The 22,139-nt window shown below is 40.2% G+C and overlaps 5 non-coding genes across 5 annotated transcripts; 4 read left to right on the forward strand and 1 right to left on the reverse strand.

Annotated features, from left to right (window-relative positions):
- The first annotated feature begins 1,123 nt into the window (after nt 1–1,123).
- Nucleotides 1,124–1,236, forward strand: trnal-caa (transfer RNA leucine (anticodon CAA)). Its single transcript has 2 exons — nt 1,124–1,161; nt 1,191–1,236. It is a non-coding gene; the product is annotated as a tRNA-Leu (tRNA).
- A 2,754-nt stretch (nt 1,237–3,990) lies between these two features.
- trnal-caa (transfer RNA leucine (anticodon CAA)) lies at nt 3,991–4,103 on the forward strand. Its single transcript has 2 exons — nt 3,991–4,028; nt 4,058–4,103. It is a non-coding gene; the product is annotated as a tRNA-Leu (tRNA).
- A 2,751-nt stretch (nt 4,104–6,854) lies between these two features.
- Nucleotides 6,855–6,967, forward strand: trnal-caa (transfer RNA leucine (anticodon CAA)). The gene is made up of 2 exons: nt 6,855–6,892; nt 6,922–6,967. It is a non-coding gene; the product is annotated as a tRNA-Leu (tRNA).
- Nucleotides 6,968–18,142: 11,175 nt separating this feature from the next.
- On the reverse strand, nt 18,143–18,236 carry trnai-uau (transfer RNA isoleucine (anticodon UAU)). The gene is made up of 2 exons: nt 18,199–18,236; nt 18,143–18,178 (listed from the first exon to the last, which is right to left on the reverse strand). It is a non-coding gene; the product is annotated as a tRNA-Ile (tRNA).
- Nucleotides 18,237–18,966: 730 nt separating this feature from the next.
- On the forward strand, nt 18,967–19,038 carry trnat-cgu (transfer RNA threonine (anticodon CGU)). The gene has a single exon. It is a non-coding gene; the product is annotated as a tRNA-Thr (tRNA).
- The last annotated feature ends 3,101 nt before the right edge of the window (nt 19,039–22,139 follow it).

A 22,139-nucleotide genomic window follows, 5' to 3' on the forward strand; every position in this document is an offset into this window, starting at 1 on the left:
CTTTCAGAGGAATCCAGAGGGAGGACTCTTAATGCAAGGAGCTGTTTTTTTTTTCGCATTAATCATTATTAACCAGAAACAGCTGCACAACTGGTTGCATTTGTGATTATGTCACTTCTCTGCTTCAGCAAGGTCAATAAAAGACTCTGAAAGTAGTAGAGAAAAACTGAATTAAAATCATATTAGCAATTCTGAGCGATATCTGCATACAGGCAATCCAATAAGAACGTTGAAATCTTTTAATGTCATCTCTCTATATATTGCGCTGCTTTTTACTTGGAGTAAAACTATTGGATTGAAGGGTTAAAATGTATTGTTGTTATTTGGAGAAATCAATGAACTCGTGATTTTATATGTTTTAAAAGACGGTCATGCGCACAGAAAAAAGACAGTGCTGATTATTTTTCTGGAGACGGAGCACTGATGACCTATCCGAGCCAATTGATAAAGCCCACCCAGTGGATACTCTAGCAGAACGTGGAAGAACGTTCACCATTGTAACCAAGGCAACCACAGGAACAACATCAAGAAGCACAATCAATTCCCCATTTAAATCTTTCGTGTAAGGTATGCCATGTGAAAGCATGAAGTAAATCCCCTGATCTCTTTTGAACATGGACAAGGTATTTCTGATGGAGCGCAATGAGCAAAGATTTAATAAGCTACTCCTGCCGATGATTCAGCTTAAAGAAGTAAAAGCTTCACAAACAAAAGCAGCTCGCTACCACAGCCAATATTAAATGTACTTGGTGGCACATTACCATTTGCACTGGCTCAAAAGTGGTCTCGGCAGACGTTCCCTACGTAAAGCTGAAAGCGCCAAAGAGCATTTCCATTGAGAAAAAAAAATCTTTCTTGATGTTAAACATAGAGAGCCTGCCTTTTAGAAGTTCTCCCTCTAAACACCTTGTGCAGCCTCCCGACAGACTAACAAAAAGCGCCTTTTCACCAACTCAATTTATAATACGCCCCTCAAAACTCACAACCGAACAACAATCCATCCGTATATTTGATTTCCAAGATCCATTCAAGGCAACTTGGCTCTTCGCAAGCAAATAATTTCAGGGAAGAAACTCAGTTTAGTCAACTACTGGTGCATTCAGCACACCACTTGCTTTCACTTGTCAGGGTGGCCGAGTGGTCTAAGGCGCCAGACTCAAGGATATGTGTCTTTCCAGCTGGCTTGGGTGTTCTGGTCTCCCAATGGAGGCGTGGGTTCAAATCCCACTCCTGACAGCTTCCATTTTTACCTCTCTTGAATTGTTCCAGTGCTAGCTGACAGTGAATGACTGAAATATAAAAGCAGCAGAAGAAAGCAAGCAACTCAGTGCAATTTGTGAGTATTCTGCACTGTTAAAATGCACAGGTTTTCATACTTTTTGGAATTCGTAGCTCAAGAAGTGACTCCTGTTTCATTTTCTATTCACCAACTCGATTTGCATTCCGCCCCTCACACCTCACAACAGAATAACAAACGGCTACATGTGGCACAGCTTTCCCCTGTAGATTCGGTTTGCACTATGAATTAGGCGACCCCGAATGAAATATTTTAGTGTTGGCTCAAATGTGAGGAATTTCATGAACCCTCAACAAGGAACGCTTGCAGAAAATGCCAGCAATTCAAAGCGTGTAGGCAGCATGAACAGACCAATTCTGCAATTTCTTTTATCGCGGGCGGTGCTTTCCGAGTCGATGGCTCTGCATTAGAAATGAGAAGTGCTGAACTCTAAACACGTTCTTGCATTACTGCTACTCCTGCTGCTACTCCTTTGTCCTCGAAAAAAGAAAAGACAGGCATGTTTTGAGTCTCAAAATGATCTTCTGGATCCACAAGAAACATGTACATTTGATTGATTCCGCAGTATTTTGGATGTACTGTACTTATAACTTCCATCGAAGAGAGATTTCATCAGTTGCATGAAATTGAAACTTTCGACTTTTTGTCTGGTATTGAAAATATGTTTAAAAAAAAACATAAACAATTTTCTAACAAACAACTCATGAATTATTGCCAGGATCTATATTTAGCGTTCGGTAGTGATAACACTGCTGATATTGATTGAGTAGAAATCTATGATGTATTGACAGCTTTATCTGAAGCGAGAAGTCCTAGAACGCCATCTATGAAGTTTAAGGATTCATACCAAGAAATGCCTTTTGTTTCCCACCCCAACTGCTGCTTTTGCATTACACATTATGTGAACATTACCAGTTTTGGTAGCTTCTGGGCACAATTTTCCTAAACTGAAACTTATTACAAAATTCTTTAAGATGAACCATGTCCAAAATTGTAAATCAGGACTAATTTTAATATCAAATGAAATTACTACAGAGGAAAAGGCTTAACTGAAATATGAATAAGACTATGCAAGCCTGAAAAATAGAACAATTCAATTTATAGAACTTATTTTTTTATTTTTTGAGAGATGGGCTCACACACCGGAAGACACTAACGTTTCTCTTCGTTAGAGTATGTGAATAACAGTTTAACCCCATTTGTTTGTAATTGTGATTCTGTTAAAATTAAAAAAAGCATCTATCAATAGTAATATATTATCAAGAAAGTAAGAAATTGCCTTATTTCATAAACTGTAAGACATGAAGACATTTACAGGTTATATCCTTTGCTTTGTCTTTTAACGCAAGCGGTCAGGATCCAAGCCCATGTTCGGACGGTTGTGTTTCTCTTGTAATCATCAAATGTCATTGTTTTGTCCTTCAGTTCTTTCTCGAGTTGTACCATGGATATTTTATACCATCAATACTTTTCATGCTCTTTTGCATTTTCCTTCACATACGGAAAAAAACCCAAGGCGTTCTTGTCACTGTGCTACACAGTACAGGACACGCAGTGAGTAATTCGCGTAGCTTTCAGAGGAATCCAGAGGGAGGACTCTTAATGCAAGGAGCTGTTTTTTTTTCGCATTAATCATTATTAACCAGAAACAGCTGCACAACTGGTCGCATTTGTGATTATGTCACTTCTCTGCTTCAGCAAGGTCAATAAAAGACTCTGAAAGTAGTAGAGAAAAACTGAATTAAAATCATATTAGCAATTCTGAGCGATATCTGCATACAGGCAATCCAATAAGAACGTTGAAATCTTTGAATGTCATCTCTTTATATATTGCGCTGCTTTTTACTTGGAGTAAAACTATTGGATTGAAGGGTTAAAATGTATTGTTGTTATTTGGAGAAATCAATGAACTCGTGATTTTATATGTTTTAAAAGACGGTCATGCGCACAGAAAAAAGACAGTGCTGATTATTTTTCTGGAGACAGAGCACTGATGACCTATCCGAGCCAATTGATAAAGCCCACCCAGTGGATACTCTAGCAGAACGTGGAAGAACGTTCACCATTGTAACCAAGGCAACCACAGGAACAACATCAAGAAGCACAATCAATTCCCCATTTAAATCTTTCGTGTAAGGTATGCCATGTGAAAGCATGAAGTAAATCCCCTGATCTCTTTTGAACATGGACAAGGTATTTCTGATGGAGCGCAATGAGCAAAGATTTAATAAGCTACTCCTGCCGATGATTCAGCTTAAAGAAGTAAAAGCTTCACAAACAAAAGCAGCTCGCTACCACAGCCAATATTAAATGTACTTGGTGGCACATTACCATTTGCACTGGCTCAAAAGTGGTCTCAGCAGACGTTCCCTACGTAAAGCTGAAAGCGCCAAAGAGCATTTCCATTGAGAAAAAAAAATCTTTCTTGATGTTAAACATAGAGAGCCTGCCTTTTAGAAGTTCTCCCTCTAAACACCTTGTGCAGCCTCCCGACAGACTAACAAAAAGCGCCTTTTCACCAACTCAATTTATAATACGCCCCTCAAAACTCACAACCGAACAACAATCCATCCGTATATTTGATTTCCAAGATCCATTCAAGGCAACTTGGCTCTTCGCAAGCAAATAATTTCAGGGAAGAAACTCAGTTTAGTCAACTACTGGTGCATTCAGCACACCACTTGCTTTCACTTGTCAGGGTGGCCGAGTGGTCTAAGGCGCCAGACTCAAGGACATGTGTCTTTCCAGCTGGCTTGGGTGTTCTGGTCTCCAAATGGAGGCGTGGGTTCAAATCCCACTCCTGACAGCGTCTGTTTTTACCTCTCTTGAATTGTTCCAGTGCTAGCTGACAGTGAATGACTGAAATATAAAAGCAGCAGAAGAAAGCAAGCAACTCGTGCAATTTGTGAGTATTCTGCACTGTTAAAATGCACAGGTTTTCATACTTTTTGGAATTCGTAGCTCAAGAAGTGACTCCTGTTTCATTTTCTATTCACCAACTCGATTTGCATTCCGCCCCTCACACCTCACAACAGAATAACAAACGGCTTCATGTGCCACAGCATTCCCCTGTAGATTCGGTTTGCACTATGAATTAGGCGACCCCGAATGAAATATTTTAGTGTTGGCTCAAATGTGAGGAATTTCATGCACCCTCAAAAAGGAACGCTTGCAGAAAATGCCAGCAATTCAAAGCGTGTAGGCACCATGAACAGACCAATTCTGCAATTTCTTTTATCACTGGCGGTGCTTTTCGATGGCTCTCCATTAGAAATGAGAAGTGCTGAACTCTAAACACGTTCTTGCCATAACTTCTACTACTGCTGCTACTTCTTCGTCCTCGAAAAAAGAAAAGACAGGCATGTTTTAAATCTCAAAATGATCTTCTGGATCCACAAGAAACATGTAAATCTGATTGATTCCGCAGTATTTTGGATGTACTGTACTTATAACTTCCATCGAAGAGAGATTTCATCAGTTGCATGAAATTGAAACTTTCGACTTTTTGTCTGGTATTGAAAATATGTTTAAAAAAAACCATAAACAATTTTCTAACAAACAACTCATGAATTATTGCCAGGATCTATATTTAGCGTTCGGTAGTGATAACACTGCTGATATTGATTGAGTAGAAATCTATGATGTATTGACAGCTTTATCTGAAGCGAGAAGTCCTAGAACGCCATCTATGAAGTTTAAGGATTCATACCAAGAAATGCCTTTTGTTTCCCACCCCAACTGCTGCTTTTGCATTACACATTATGTGAACATTACCAGTTTTGGTAGCTTCTGGGCACGATTTTCCTAAACTGAAACTTATTACAAAATTCTTTAAGATGAACCATGTCCAAAATTGTAAATCAGGACTAATTTTAATATCAAATGAAATTACTACAGAGGAAAAGGCTTAACTGAAATATGAATAAGACTATGCAAGCCTGAAAAATAGAACAATTCAATTTATAGAACTTATTTTTTTATTTTTTGAGAGATGGGCTCACACACCGGAAGACACTAACGTTTCTCTTCGTTAGAGTATGTGAATAACAGTTTAACCCCATTTGTTTGTAATTGTGATTCTGTTAAAATTAAAAAAAGCATCTATCAATAGTAAGAAATTATCAAGAAAGTAAGAAATTATCTTATTTCATAAACTGTAAGACATGAAGACATTTACAGGTTATATCCTTTGCTTTGTCTTTTAACGCAAGCGGTCAGGATCCAAGCCCATGTTCGGACGGTTGTGTTTCTCTTGTAATCATCAAATGTCATTGTTTTGTCCTTCAGTTCTTTCTCGAGTTGTACCATGGATATTTTATACCATCAATACTTTTCATGCTCTTTTGCATTTTCCTTCACATACGGAAAAAAACCCAAGGCGTTCTTGTCACTGTGCTACACAGTACAGGACACGCAGTGAGTAATTCGCGTAGCTTTCAGAGGAATCCAGAGGGAGGACTCTTAATGCAAGGAGCTGTTTTTTTTTCGCATTAATCATTATTAACCAGAAACAGCTGCACAACTGGTCGCATTTGTGATTATGTCACTTCTCTGCTTCAGCAAGGTCAATAAAAGACTCTGAAAGTAGTAGAGAAAAACTGAATTAAAATCATATTAGCAATTCTGATAGATATCTGCATACAGGCAATCCAATAAGAACGTTGAAATCTTTGAATGTCATCTCTCTATATATTGCGCTGCTTTTTACTTGGAGTAAAACTATTGGATTGAAGGGTTAAAATGTATTGTTGTTATTTGGAGAAATCAATGAACTCGTGATTTTATATGTTTTAAAAGACGGTCATGCGCACAGAAAAAAGACAGTGCTGATTATTTTTCTGGAGACGGAGCACTGATGACCTATCCGAGCCAATTGATAAAGCCCACCCAGTGGATACTCTAGCAGAACGTGGAAGAACGTTCACCATTGTAACCAAGGCAACCACAGGAACAACATCAAGAAGCACAATCAATTCCCCATTTAAATCTTTCGTGTAAGGTATGCCATGTGAAAGCATGAAGTAAATCCCCTGATCTCTTTTGAACATGGACAAGGTATTTCTGATGGAGCGCAATGAGCAAAGATTTAATAAGCTACTCCTGCCGATGATTCAGCTTAAAGAAGTAAAAGCTTCACAAACAAAAGCAGCTTGCTACCACAGCCAATATTAAATGTACTTGGTGGCACATTACCATTTGCACTGGCTCAAAAGTGGTCTCGGCAGACGTTGTTCCCTACGTAAAGCTGAAAGCGCCAAAGAGCATTTCCATTGAGAAAAAAAATCTTTCTTGATGTTAAACATAGAGAGCCTGCCTTTTAGAAGTTCTCCCTCTAAACACCTTGTGCAGCCTCCCGACAGACTAACAAAAAGCGCCTTTTCACCAACTCAATTTATAATACGCCCCTCAAAACTCACAACCGAATAACAATCCATCCGTATCTTTGATTTCCAAGATCCATTCAAGGCAACTTGGGACTTCGCAAGCAAATAATTTCAGGGAAGAAACTCAGTTTAGTCAACTACTGGTGCATTCAGCACATCACTTGCTTTTGCTTGTCAGGGTGGCCGAGTGGTCTAAGGCACCAGACTCAAGGAGATGTGGCTTTCCAGCTGGCTTGGGTGTTCTGGTCTCCAAACGGAGGTGTGGGTTCAAATCCCACTCCTGACAGCTTCCGTTTTTACCTCTCTTGAATTGTTCCAGTGCTAGCTGACAGTGAATGACTGAAATATAAAAGCAGCAGAAGAAAGCAAGCAACTCAGTGCAATTTGTGAGTATTCTGCACTGTTAAAATGCACAGGTTTTCATACTTTTTGGAATTCGTAGCTCAAGAAGTGACTCCTGTTTCATTTTCTATTCACCAACTCGATTTGCATTCCGCCCCTCACACCTCACAACAGAATAACAAACGGCTTCATGTGCCACAGCATTCCCCTGTAGATTCGGTTTGCACTATGAATTAGGCGACCCCGAATGAAATATTTTAGTGTTGGCTCAAATGTGAGGAATTTCATGAACCCTCAAAAAGGAACGCTTGCAGAAAATGCCAGCAATTCAAAGCGTGTAGGCACCATGAACAGACCAATTCTGTAATTTCTTTTATCACTGGCGGTGCTTTTCGATGGCTCTGCATTAGAAATGAGAAGTGCTGAACTCTAAACACGTTCTTGCCATAACTTCTACTACTGCTGCTACTTCTTCGTCCTCGAAAAAAGAAAAGACAGGCATGTTTTAAATCTCAAAATGATCTTCTGGATCCACAAGAAACATGTAAATCTGATTGATTCCGCAGTATTTTGGATGTACTGTACTTATAACTTCCATCGAAGAGAGATTTCATCAGTTGCATGAAATTGAAACTTTCGACTTTTTGTCTGGTATTGAAAATATGTTAAAAAAAAACATAAACAATTTTCTAACGAACAACTCATGAATTATTGCCAGGATCTATATTTAGCGTTTGGTAGTGATAACACTGCAGATATTGATTGAGTAGAAATTTATGATGTATTGACAGCTTTATCTGAAGCGAGAAGTCCTAGAACGCCATCTATGAAGTTTAAGGATTCATACCAAGAAATGCCTTTTGTTTCCCACCCCAACTGCTGCTTTTGCATTACACATTATGTGAACATTACCAGTTTTGGTAGCTTCTGGTCACGATTTTTCTAAATTGAAACTTATTACAAAATTCTTGTAAATCAGGACTAATTTTAATATCAAATGAAATTACTACAGAAGAAAAGGCTTAACTGAAATATGAATAAGACTATGCAAGCCTAAAAAGTAGAACAATTCAATTTCTATTTTTTTTAGAAATTGGCTCACACACTGGAAGAGACTAACGTTTCTCTTTGTTAGAGTATGTGAATAACAGTTTAACCCCAAATGTTTGTAGTTGTGATTCTGTTAAAATTCAATAAATCGTCTATCAACAGTAAGAAATTATAAAGAAAGAAAAAAAAATGTTTTATTACATAAACTATAAGACAATGAAGAGAGTTTACTTCGCTTTTTTTCTTTTGACTTATGCGTTCAGGATCCGAACCCATCTGTGGACGGTTGTGTTTCTTGAATCTCTTGTAATCATCAAAAGTCGTTGTTTTGTGCTTCAGTTTTTTCTCGAGTTGTACCATGGATATTTTATATGATCAATACTTTACATGCTCTTTTGCATTTTTCTTCACATACAGAAAAAGTTCAAGTTGTTCATATCACTGTGCTGCACATTTACGCTGGACCACCTGTAACAGTAGAGGACACGCAGTGAGGAATTCGTGCAGCTTTCAGCTCAGTGCGGAGTCCAGAGGGAGGGCTCGCTCGCTGAATGATCTCTCAGGAAATCCCGGGTGAGATTCAAAAGGTAAACCTGGCTCTCTATGAACACGAGCAAAGAGTTCTCACTCAACAGAAGATTGCGATGTGAGTACAGTAATATAAAACACCTGAAGATGCCAGGGATTGAACCCCGGACCTGTGGAGCAGTAAGTGACTTGTAACGCTGACATAAGAAATACTTACATAAAGTGCTTTTACTGACCATATTACAAATCACAGGAAGTAAGGTCTTAAAACATTGGGCAGTAGTGGGATTTAAACCCACGCCCCTGAGAGAGTGGAGCCTAAAATCCAGCATATTAGACAATTCAGCCACACTACCTCTGGCCCCTTCTCCTTTCCTCTCGTTGCTGAGTATAGGTGCCTTCATGCAATTGAGCCAGTTTTGAATCCCAGCCAATACATCTCCAAATCTTTTCAAATGAATCTGTGATCTTATAGCACATCCTCTGAAACAAGCAATCGAAATTGGAAACGTCTTCTTTAACACTGAAAAGCTCAATTAGGACGAAGCAGTTGTACACAGGACAGCAGTACCGTATATGTTCTTGATTGATTCAGACTCGTTCTCAGTGGTTCTTGCTCACCAAATAACTTAAAAGCTGAGGAAGAACGCTACGAAAAATACTAATCAAAATACAAAATAATAATCATTATTAACCAGAAACAGCAGAAAAACTGGTCACATCTGTGATTATGTCGCTTCTCTGCTTCAGCAAGGTCAATAAAGGACTCTCTGAAAGTAGTAAAACACTGAAGAACTGCAAAACTGAATTCAAAATCATATTAGGAATTCTGAGTGATGCCTGCTGACATGCAATCCAATACGGATGTTGTCTTTAAATAAGAATTCTCTATGTTTCCCTGCCTTTTCCCTGGAGTGAAACTATTGGATTGAAGGAATTCTTATCACAGGTTTACAAGGTGCCGTTGATATTTGGATAAATCTATGAACTCGTGATTTTTATATACTTTAAATATCGGCCATATGCACAGAATAAAATGACAGTACTAATGATTTTTCCTGAGACGAAGCACAGCTTATCTTTCCAAGACAGCTGATAAAGGCAAGCCAGTGGATACTCTAGCAGAACATGGAAAAACGTTCAGCTTTGTAACCAACAAATTCCCCATTTAGATCTGACATGTGAGGTATGCTTTATGATTGCTTGAAGTGAAACCCACAATCTCTTTGGAACTTAGACAAGTTATTTCTGATGGAGCGCTATGCGGAAAGACTTAATCAGCTCTACCCCTGAGGATGACTCGACTTGAAAATGCAGAACATTAACGTTTCACAGATAAAAGGAGCACAACCGACATTAAAATTGAGGGCGCATTGTGATTTGCACTGACTCAAAAGTGATCTTGGTAGACAAACTTCCCTGCTGAAGGTGGAAAAAAGAATTTGTGTTGAGAAGAAGAAACACTTTTTTCTCCCTGCTTTGATGTTAAGCTGATAAAGTAGCTTTTAACACATTGCTCCACTTGGTGGTTGTAACACAAAAACTCTTAGCAGCAGTGGGATTCAAACACACACCTCCAACAAGACTGGAGCCTTAATCCAGTACCTTAGACCACTCAGCCACACTAACCACTGTGTCCTGTCTCTTTGTCTCATTACTTGCCCGGAGGAAGCCGGGTGGCTTTTGCTCTTGTCCGACAGTGGCGTTATGACTATGGAACCGACTGCACCTGCTTTTTCTGAGATGCTTCCCCTCTCATGGTGAGATCTCGAATTCTTAAACACCTCTGGATAAAGTTCTTCTGTGGAGCAGGCTACAGACCTCTGCGTACAGCACCCTTGATGTTGTTTTATTTCTATAGCAGCACCCATCCGGAATTTGTTTTTGTTTTACTTTTTATTTGAACAACAAAATAGATTCAATATAAACAAGAGCACATATAACGTATTAATAGACTCGTGAGGGGCACATAAATAATACAATCAGACTTTATGGAAAAAAAAGTTAAACAAAGTAAATAAAAACAAGGTCCACACAGCTTTCATGTTCCTACATTTCGAAAGAGTCTGTAAATATCCATTTACGTCTATTTAGAACTATTCAAACGTAGAACTCTTTGCTGATTTAGGTGGTATATTTCCTCAATTACAGGACAGCACAAACAGTTCTTAATGCAGAAATGGAAGCCTGTCTAAATTTTCCTTTCTGTTAAAGACATTTCGGGAAGCACTTTTTTTGGGACACTGATTTTTCTCCTTTGGGGAGCTAAAGAAGACTATAGGGTGTGGCACAGTGGTAGTGTAGTTGATTCTAGCTCAGAAAGTTGCGCGTTCAAATTAGGTTGGGGTCAGCTAAGAGTTTTTCACCATCTGCTGGTGCTGAACCCAGACTTCTCACCATGTAGTTGAGTTCTTCTCAATATCTCAGCATCTCCAAAACATCATGTCCAACTTTAGAGACAGCTACATCAGACAATGAAAGTTTGAGACCACTTTATTATTACAGGTTCTAGCAAACCTGAAAGCTAAGGCGTTTCAGGTCACTTTTTTAATTAAAAAAGTGTCTGAAGCCTCTAAATAAAATTAGGCTTTTTTAATTGTGTATGAAATTCACTCCCATGGGCTCTGAAAGGGGAAATATACTGTTGGGATCCTCGCAAGTGAGGTGTCTCTTCTTGTCCAATTCTGCAATTTCTTGCCAATTTCATACCTGACTTGTCCGGAATGACCCAAGACAGACTTTATCCAGAAGCGACGGCACCACTCCAAGTAGAATGAGAGAGAAACACAGCACGACACGGGGAGTCAAGAGGCTCCCACAATTCACCTTTCCTCACATTACTGATTTCTTCACTAACATTTTGACCGTTTTACAATCACAATGACCGTTTCACATTAAATAAGTTTTTAAACCATCAATATTTAAGAAAAAAAATAGTACATTTTTTTCCAATTATTAAAAAAAACATTAAATGCCTTGATTGCATAAAGTTTCACAGACAGAAGCAGCACGCCAGCACAACCAACATTAAAATGGAGGGCACACTACGATTTGCATTGACTCAAAAGTGATCTCAGCAGACGTCATTCCCTGCATAACGCAAAAGGTGGCAAACCGCATTTGGTTTGAGTGGACGCAAGAAAGTTTTTGTTTTCTGCCTTGATGTCAAGCTGACAAAGTATCTTTAAACACTTTGCTTAGTTTCTCGAGAGACTGCCAAAAAGCAGCTCCCTCCCCTTTGAAGTCAGTTGGAAGAGGGTCGGTTACCACTGTACTGTGTCTCTTTGTCACATTACTTGCTCAGAGAAAGCCAGGTGGCTTTCGCTCTTCTGGTCCGACTTAGTGGCATTACGACTGTGTAACGAACTGCACCTGCTTTTTTTGAGATGCTGCCATTCTCGTAGTGAGATCTAGACTTCTTTAACACCTCTGGATATAGTTCTTAAATGAAACAGGCTTCAGACCTCTGCATACAGCACCCTTGATGTCATTTTATTTTTACAGCAGCCGCATCCGGAAAGTTGTGTCTTTTACGTTTTATTTGAACAACAAAACTACATACAATACAAACAAGAGCACATATAACGTATCAAGAAAATCTTCAGGGGCACATGCTATAATACAATTACACTCTATGAAAAACGTTTACACGACATTAATAAAGATAAGGTCTGCACAGCTTGTTCTTACATTTCGAAAGAGTCCGTATATACCCCTTTACGTCTATTTTGAACTGTTCAAACGTAGGACTCTTCCCAGACCATTTCACTTTATACCACATTCCTAAATGAGGATGCATCTCCCGTTTTAGAACTATTTTGGGCGGTATGGCTTATACAACACACCCACAGTATTCTAATGGTGGACTGCAGATCTGTGCTATAGTTCAGTCGAATTCGAAGGATCCAGCAATCGTACTGGATTTGACTAGGATTCTGAAATGTCACTTGCAAAAGTATTCAGGTTTGCTTGAACCTTTGATAAAAAAAGTGATCTAATCTGAAACTACCCAGCTTACAATCTCTGAGGTAGTTGTCACTAAACTCGGACGTGATGTGGCACACATGTGCCGTGTGCCTTTACTTTTCTAAAAAACTGGTATCGGGAAAAGTTTCTTAATATTTCTTTTGATTAGCATGCAAGAAAATGTGATCATTACCTATGGAATTTCCCGCCAGCGTGGAGCTTGAATTCACAACCTTGAGATTTAGTGTTCAAGAGTCACAGAAGAGGTCGGCCTGGTCTTCAGTTTGCCAACGATAAGCTCCGGCAGTGCTCCTCTGTAAAGCAGCTTGTTTGGATCGGTTATGTGGGACGGCATTTCGATACTAAGATCATTTGCAGTGCACTCAAAAAACATAGATGAAGAAGGTGTCACAGTAAGGTGAACCCAAGGGCGAGGGATGTTCCTGCTTCGTGTACATCTACACCACCTAGCAATACAAACGGGGTGCTAGGGCCCCTCTACCACAGGCTCTGTTTGTCTCCCAGAATCACCAATGCACACACAGACCAGCGACAAGCATTTGTATTGTATAAGTGCCCTTTTTATTTTCCAACTACATTCACATTCACTGTCACCCAAAAACACAACGAAAACAGAATTCACAGCAGCAAAAGGTCCTTCCCAGGGTCAAAATGAATACAGAGGGGCAGCAGTCTTTTCTGTAAAATACATAAGAGAGGTTACTCGATCGTCTCTACTTAGTACCTGTAGTCTCTGATGGCCCACTTTGAGGAGAGGGGTATCGCCCAGTCCTATTTCCCCAGTCTCTGTTCAGGTAACAATAGAAATCCTCTGCGACTATATTACATTCCTCTCAGTTTGAATCGGCTAACTGTGCCAGTTTCCTTGTTCCTCACCTTCAGGTGTTAAAAGTCTCTGTACTGTACCTCTGTTCCAATGCCAATGTCTCTCGTTGTCGTCAGTTACTGAACCAGTAGATCCTTGCCTCCAGGTATTAGAAGTCTCTGCAGAGTTCCTCCGGGGTCTTGCACTCTGCAGCGGGGTCTTGCACCCTGCAGCTTCCTTGTGCTGCCTGTGTCGTCTCCAGGATCCAGTGGGAATCGGGAGCCCCCTCTGTTCTGTCTCAGGTCTTTTTTATCCCTCTCCTTAGCCAATCCCTTTCAGGGGGGTTTCCACTGTCCCTGTCAGAATCAGGTCTGCCCAGTATTTTTCCAGGAGGAAGCTTGTGTTGTTTGAGGGGTGTGGGAGTGCTGAGCTAGGTGTCATGGAACCTTATCAGTTCACCCCTTGGTCTGGCTAAAACTGGCTCAGCGACTCCTCACACCTCCAAGTCTCGATACCTAATTGCTCCCTGAACGACTTGGGTTTGACTGTTTTTACTGACTGTTCCTGTATTACTTGGGACAACTGCAGTCACCCCCTTGAGTGAGAGGCAACATTGACACCATCCTGGAATTCAACATAACCTAATCAATCACAGCCTGTTTCTGCCTCAATGACCCACACCCTGTAACACAAATCAACATAACCCAATCAATCCCAGCCCGTGACTGCCTCAATGACCCACATCCTGCGACACAAGCTTCACCTGGAGCACAATGGCTGTGTTTTCAGCTACGGAAACTTCCTGTTGACAAGTCGGTGTTTGTGTTGCTTTTTCTGCTCAATGGAGCTGTATTAATGCAGGCACACGTGCTTCCACGGCAAGTTATTTTATTAGTGCTCACAAACCAACACACTGCAGACACCTCTGATACTGTCACTGCTTGTGGGCCACGTGTTCCTGCCGTCAGCCTACTATACCATGTTCATGCACATCTAGAAATATTACTGCTGTAGTACAGGAGCAAAAGACGAAACGAAAGCACACCCAGTTTAAAAAGGCACATCTGTCAACTGCTGAACTTCACAAGGATGGGATTCACACCCACATGTGCAGAGCACAATGGATTAGTAGTCCATTGCCTTACCACTCCACCACCTCATCCCAGAAGTTAGCCTCCTGACATGAGTTAGTGCTCAAGATGGTCGTCTTTCCTCTACTCAAGGATCATTTTCCTCTTCCACCTGCGATTTCACCATTTTCCTTGAAGATGTCAAACATAAAAAGCATATTGAGCTCCTTGGACTTGAAATTACCAGATAAAAGCCATTTCTCAACACTTGCTCAGCGAGCAGGCTCAGCGCACACGGAACACAGGTATCTCAGAGCGGTGTGTCTAAGAGGCTGTAAAAGGATAGTGTTCTGTCGGTGCTGTGGCTTAGCTGGTTAACGTGCATGTCTAGTAAATAAGCTTCTGGGTTCAAATCACCACAGTGCTTTTCTTCCTCTCTTGCCATGCAGAGTTGGTCGTTGTGGACAGCAACAGGTGTCTGCCTTAACTTTAATGGAAGTGTTCATTTCTGGAACAACTTTTTTAAAAACAAATTCCACACATATTGTGATAGATAAAATACTAATCTTCCCTGTCAGTGCAGAATAATTAGTGCCAGCTGGCATGAAAACGACAAAAAAAAAATTTTTGTCTTTAGCGTAAAACCTGTGAATGTAGAAGAAAAGATGACGAGTGTCAATTTTTATGGCACCGTGAGCTTGTCCTTCAGTCAAACACGTAGGTAATTCAAACACACCCAGAGATGCACTTTGAATTAGCTTTGACCTAAATACTATCTACTCCAGATGTGATTGGGCCTCTTTCCACATCCTGGTATATGCAGAGAACACAAGCTTTTGGCACGAGTGAATATAAATGTAAACATAAATACTATTCAATATATCGGAATTTTGTTTACCTGGGGATCCTCAAATCAGGAGTGTAGAAAAGAACACCGTTAAACACCGGGAGTGCAGAACGTGATAAAAGTGTTCTTTAAACAAAAAGTGAAAATAGTGAATATGTCTTTCACTTAGATGTTCATTGAATGCTCAGTAAACGATAAAGCAGAGGCTCGTTTTGTGAATTCTCCTCGCATCAGATTGTCTTGCTTCGACCTTTAAATTGTACACTGTGTAGACCCTTCACTCTCCCTAACTCAATTAAAGAGCTGCAGGCAAAAGTGCCTATCAGTTTAGTTCAGTGGTAGAGCACTTGCATCTCGTGTATAAGGCTTTGTTTTCTACTGCCACTCTGGATTTCTTTTTAAATGCAACATCTTATCTGTGATTGTCTTTCATGTGACATCGTGTGTGAATTTCAGCATGACACATAAAATCGTTTGAGATGCTATTTTTAAAACAGACCAAACGAAAGACCTAGTAGCTAAATACAAGTAGAAAACACATGAATCTAATTGAGAAAATTTGGACTGGAGCGATGTATAGTATTGTAATGGTTGGGGGTTCAGGTGGGCACCCTTGCCATTGCCACTTAAGTCAGCCCCCCACCGTCGGGGACTCAAACCTGCGACCGCCACCATAGCTCAACAGGGACCCAGCCGCTTGAGCTTAGGGACGGTCTCCCTTTAGTTCAACAGGCTGGGTCCCTGTTAAGTGATGCCAGAGGTCTGGGTTTGAGTCCCTGACGGTGGGGGACTGACCTGATGTGGCAGTGGCGAGGATGCCCATGTGAACCCTGGAGCGTTACATTGGTGTCAGCAGTGGGATGGGCTAGCCCTTTGCTGAGGTTGGTGAGTTAAGCGGGGGAGAGTGTAACGCATACGGCCACCATTGAGTGTGTAAGAGCCGGCTTACCAGAGCGGTGATGTCACTGCCCTTCCCTGTAATAGCAGGGCCACAGCCGCAGGACTGAAGGGAGATTGCTCTTTAGCTCAACAGGCTAGGTCCCTGTTGAGTGATGCAGGAGGCCTGGGTTTGAGTTCCTGGTGGTGGGGGGCTGTTGTGAACACCGGAGTGCTACAGTATTACTAATAGCAGCACAAAGCTCACAGTGGTGGCTTTAGGGTATCAGAGCCAGTGGTGCAATGGATAATGTGTTTGACTTTGGCTCAGAAGATTGCAGGTTTGACTCCTCCCTGGCTCGTTAAGCTTTTAAACTACACTTCTCAGCGTACACAACCCTTCTATCGACTGGATGAGTCTCCCGTTACGTCTCCAATTCTTTCCGCACATTCTGCTTGTTTCACCACCGTTACTGTTGGACCACAGCCACAGAATCGAGGAGAGATACGGTTCCGATAAACTGTCTTAAATAATCATGTTGAAAAAGGTGACAAAGTTTATTTTTCTTTAACATAACCTTACATTTGCCTGTTCAGTTCAAGTTATTTTCTGTACCTGCAAATTCCTCAATTTTTCTGCTGTCTCCTGAGACAGACATGTGTCAAATCACAATAAGTAATACAATCTATTCAGTTAACACCCAGATGTAACAGAACACATTTAAGACTTACACCCCCTTTAAATATGTATTTCCTTCATTTCAGTTTTCTTACCTCCCCAGGATACCTGAAAGTTCACTATCCCATATTAAGGACTGTACATGCATTACCGGTAATACAGCTACTAATAAAGATATACATTAATCTTAATTATTAATAAATTACACTTTTATTAATAAAGACATGTATTCATCAAATTCATTGTGAATAGTTGTGGTGTCTAGAAAACAATTTTAGCTACAGTAAATATTTCAAGCAAGTGGTGCGTATGTTCGTTACTTTGTGACTATATTATTTCCACTACATTCAGAACAGTTCAAATGCGATCGACTGTTCCTCTACTGAACTACATAAACCCTGTGAAGAGGTGGTTTAAGTTAGTCTCCTACATCGGTAACATCTAATGGGCAGCATATGTTATTTTAGGTTTGTTGCAATTGAGAACAGGTTTAGTATGGAGCTGCTGACAAATTTCAGCAGCCACGTTCGTTGCAATGACCCGTTGTAGGGTCATTGCCAATCAGCTGCAAGAAAAAAAAAACATCATTTGTGCCTTTATTTAAAAAAAAGAAAAACAGAGTAGTAGTTTATGTGGTAATTTCAGGTACAATGTAAGAACTTAAGTTAACTAGTCCCACAGTAATGCGTGGGGTCCTATCAATAGAAAAAAAATACTTGTAACCCAAAAACACAACAACCACGATGCGAGAAGCCTTCTGGGAACCTAGGTAAATCACTGTAGTAGTCTAACGACTACAGAAAATAAAATAAACAAATACTTAAAGGAACAACTTCAAAACAAAAAGAACATTAAAAACAAATCTGGGAAACAACAAAAACAGAATCTAATGCGAGAGCTTTTTCAAGTCTTCGGTACCCCATCGTGCTCCCTTAGTCCCAGTAGACCTCTCGTCTAAGAAGATATCTCTCATCTATCTGTGTAGAGATCAGCTGGGGGTCCACAGCTGATGGGAATTTAAGTAGTGACCTGCGTCAGCTGCAAAGGAAAAAGTATAGGTTTATTCCATGCTGAAAGGAGAAGGAAACACAACGTGGACCCTTCTTCGGGTGTGACGTGGAATAAACCTTTACCTGTTCCTTTGATGTTAATTTAGACTGGATCTCCAGCAAACACCTAACAAGCTACAATCCCGTTAGATAAGGTGTTAAGGACGACCTATAAGTAACAGTATCTAAAGTGGACGGTTGCTTTCGGTAGCTAAAGACAGGCCACACTGCTCCAGGTGAGGCTCGAACTCACAACCTCGGCATGACTCCGCTGTGCACTGCTGTATAAGTACCGCGCGCTGACCGATTGCGCCACTGGAGCCACGTAGATTGCTTTCCCTTCACACACTGACGTTGCACAAACACAGGGTGAAAACGATTTCGGCATGTTTTCCGTCTCTCCGTGGGAGAAAGGGACAGTAAAAGAGCGAGGAAACTACAAGGGAAGAAAATGAAAAAATAGTGCTCACTGCCGAAGAGGGAGGAGAGAGATGGTCAGACACGTAAATCAGCCCGGCGGATTTACACTACAAATTTGTCATTTGTAGTGACATTTATGAGTCTTCATGTGTCTGAAACTGTCCAGTTTGTATTTTCGTTTCACAAATCCAGTAAACTTGAATAAGACAAGAAGGCACACTGCACATCTGCGGAACATCACGTCCGAGTTTACAGTAACACCAGAGATTGAAAGCGAAGTAGTTTTTTATTAAAGTTCAAGGAAACCTGAATATGTTTGCTAGAAGTATTTCAGAATCACAGTGAAATGTAGTATGATTGCTGCACAGATCTGCAGTCTGCAATTAGAATACGGTTTGTGCGTTGTATAAAATATACCATTCAAAACTTTTCTAAAACTGCAGAGATACATTTCGGAATGCGTCTTCCTGTAAAAATAAAATATCTATTTTATTTGACGGGCGCTATAAGCAGAGTCTGAAGCCAGCTCCACAGAAGAACTATATTCTTTACTTCTCCTGCCATTGCAATTTGCGCACAGATTTTTTTTTTCAAAATGTATTAGCCTTGATGGGAAAAAAAACTAAACCGTGTGCACGGTGGCCAAGTGGTAAGGCATCGGTTTCGTAAACCAAAGAGCGCGGGTTCAAACCCCGTCCGTGCCTGGTTTGCGTGCCACGATATACCTTTATCTAAATCGTCAATTGTCTTGCAATGTAGAAATCTCTGTAATAATAAGAAAAGAAAAGTAGTTAATAATCCTTTGACAAAGTAACGGGCATCCTCCACTGCTTGTCAGGATGGCTGAGTTGTCTTAGGTGCCAGCCTCAAGAACTCAATCGTGTGTAGTGACAGTTGTTATTCACAACCCGGATTTCTATGGAAGCCCGTTTCCGCCAGGGAGTAAAAAAAAAACCCGCTATGGTATCTCAGAATTCCGACTTAGCAACTCAGAATTGCGACTTAGTAACTCAGAATTCCTACTTTATATCTCACATTTGCGACTTCGAAATAGCCCATATTTCAATGTCTGTCCTTTTGTTATTGTAACGGATTCGGGTTGTAGGGCTTGTGCCCTCGCAGCTCCCACCCTAGTTCATGCCTCACTGCATTGGCTCGAACCCAGGTCTTGCCAGCTGAGCTAAAGAAGACCTTTTTTAAGTAAAAAAGGACATACAATGAGATACCATAGCGCGTTTTTGTATGTTGCTTATATAAGAACAGTTTCTTCAAAAGTTCTGTCAATTAACAGTGGAGAGCTACCCGATGTACGTTTTCATGAAAACTCTCTTTAAGGCGATTACAAGCATCTTGAGCAAATCTGCGTCATATTTTTTTAAAAAAAGTTTAGCTCAAGATGCAACAGGAGTATAAATGAATTCTCCCGCCCTACATTCCAAGATATGGAATCTTATTTTTCTTGAAGTGTCTGATGTTGGTCGTTATTGGAAATTGCCCGGTGATATCGACTCAGGTACTCAGTTGTTACGTGCTGTAATTCGATACATGCAAAGCATTTATATTCCCTCAAATTATTAATAAGGCCAATAATGTATTAAACATTACATGCCACTTTTTCTCTAGATGATGTTCACGATGGAACAGTGAGAAAGGCATGCCTAGATGTGCTTGAACCAGCACCTTACTATCGTTTTAGTCCCGACCTGACCGCACTGAGCAATGGTACGACAGAGACTCCAACAGGTCGGTTTTCTCCTTTTACAGTTTTTGGGAAAAAAATAATCTGCACTTTTAAGCAAGTATTTTATTTCAAATTTTGCAAAGTGTAAGTTTTTCTTGGAAAACGTTGTTTCAGAAAGAAACTGAGTTGATGGGAATAGCCCTGTCAGTAGAATATCGAACGTTTCATCTCAGCTAGTTCTTCTGTGGAACAGGCTTCAGAACTCTACGTACAACGCCTTTGATGTCATTTTATTTCTACAGCAGACGCATCCGGAATGTTTTTTTTTTACTTTTTATTTGAACAACAAAATAGATTCAATATAAACAAGAGCACTTATAACATCAGTAGAATCGTCAAGGGTACATAAAATAATAAAATTACACTTTCTGAAAACGATTAAACTAGGTAAATCAAGATAAGGTCCGCACAGCTTTAATGTTCTTACATTTCGAAAGAGTCTGTAATTACCCTTTTTCGTCTATTTTGAACTATTCAAACTTAGGACTCGTACCAGACCATTTCACTCTACGTACAGTATATCTCTTTTCGTAACGAAAATGTATTTCCTGTCTTAGAAATGCTCTGGGCGGTATGTCTTGCACAACGTGGACTGCAGATCTGTGATATTGTCGAATTCGAGGGATCCAGCAATCATACTGGATTTGACTGGGATTCTGAAATGTCTCTTGCAAAGGTATTTGGGTTTGCTTGAACATTTAATAAAAAATTGATCTGAGACTTCCTAGCTTCCAGTCTATAATCTCACTGTAACTAAACTAGGATGTGATGTTTCGCAGATGTGCAGTGTGCCTTTACGCTTGGCATGTTCAAGACTATTCGTTGCGTGAGCTCCTCACTGCGTGTCCTGTACTGTATTGTGATTTCGTTGAGATTATCTACGAGGAGTACAGCGATTAGAACGCCTTGAACCTTTTTGTCGGTATATAAAAGAAAACGCTAAAGCACATACAAAGTAACTAACATTTCCTATATGTAGGTTTTCTGATTATATCTCTACTTTACTTAAATACCTTAGTGACAGGCTATTCTTTCCGATATTTGTTCAGGCGCGGTTATTGATCCCATACTAAAGATTATTTTTATAAAGAACATGTCACCTGCAAACTCGTATCGAGAAAGTTTTATAATATTACTTTTTATTTAAAAAAGTAAATTTATCATAACCTATATGATTTCTTACCAGCGTGGAGCTCGAATTCACAACCCAGAGATTACGTGTTTGGTACTAGCTGCGCCACAGAAAAAAAAATGAAATCTCTTATTTACATTAAATACTGCGGCTCCTCACCTTTTCTTCTCGTCAGAGAAGAGGTCGGTCTGGTCTCCAGATTATCAACTATAAGATCAGACCGTGGTCCTTTGTAAAGCAGTGTTGGTTCACATTGCTTATATGGGGCAACACATCAACTCGAAGATCGCTCGCTGTACACGCATGCCCCCCCTTCACTGAAATAACATAGACGAAGGAAACTCTCTTGTCTTCGGCTGCTGTCACCCGGATTCAAAGCGCAGGTAGTGCGGTCACAGCACAAAGTACTGACCACTATACCATCGCAGCGAGCTGGGACAGACTATCCTTAATTTTATTCAAATGCTCACAGTGTCTTTAATATGATGGATTCATATACCGTGCTCATGAGAAAGTCACAAACCTGTCATCTACACACTGTTCCCAGATACAGTACTTATAATGAAGTATATATTTTATTTCTTTCTACTCGTTGATAAGAAAAAAGTGAAATTATGTAATTAGGGATATGTCTTTTTTTTCATGGGGAAAACTAGCCCGAGCAAATGTAAAGTTTAGAGTAGCGCTCAATAAAAATGATCAGAACCCAAAAGCGCTTCTTATGCGCATCAGTATATTCCGAAACCACTGGTTCTGCAGAAGAAATAAGAAAAGCCGAACTCAAAGCACTGCGGTGCCATTACAGGTACTCTGTCTGCTGCTGCTTTAAGATCTACTCACACCGTGTTGCCATTAAGGCTACCTAGTTAAAAAAAAAAACTTATCGTCACCTTTTTGAACGTGATTATTAGACACCCGTTAAATCTCCACCG

Source organism: Lepisosteus platostomus, chromosome 5, assembly GCF_059453375.1.
Source record: "Lepisosteus platostomus isolate fLepPlt1 chromosome 5, fLepPlt1.hap1, whole genome shotgun sequence".
NCBI classification, from domain to species: Eukaryota; Metazoa; Chordata; class Actinopteri; order Semionotiformes; family Lepisosteidae; genus Lepisosteus; species Lepisosteus platostomus.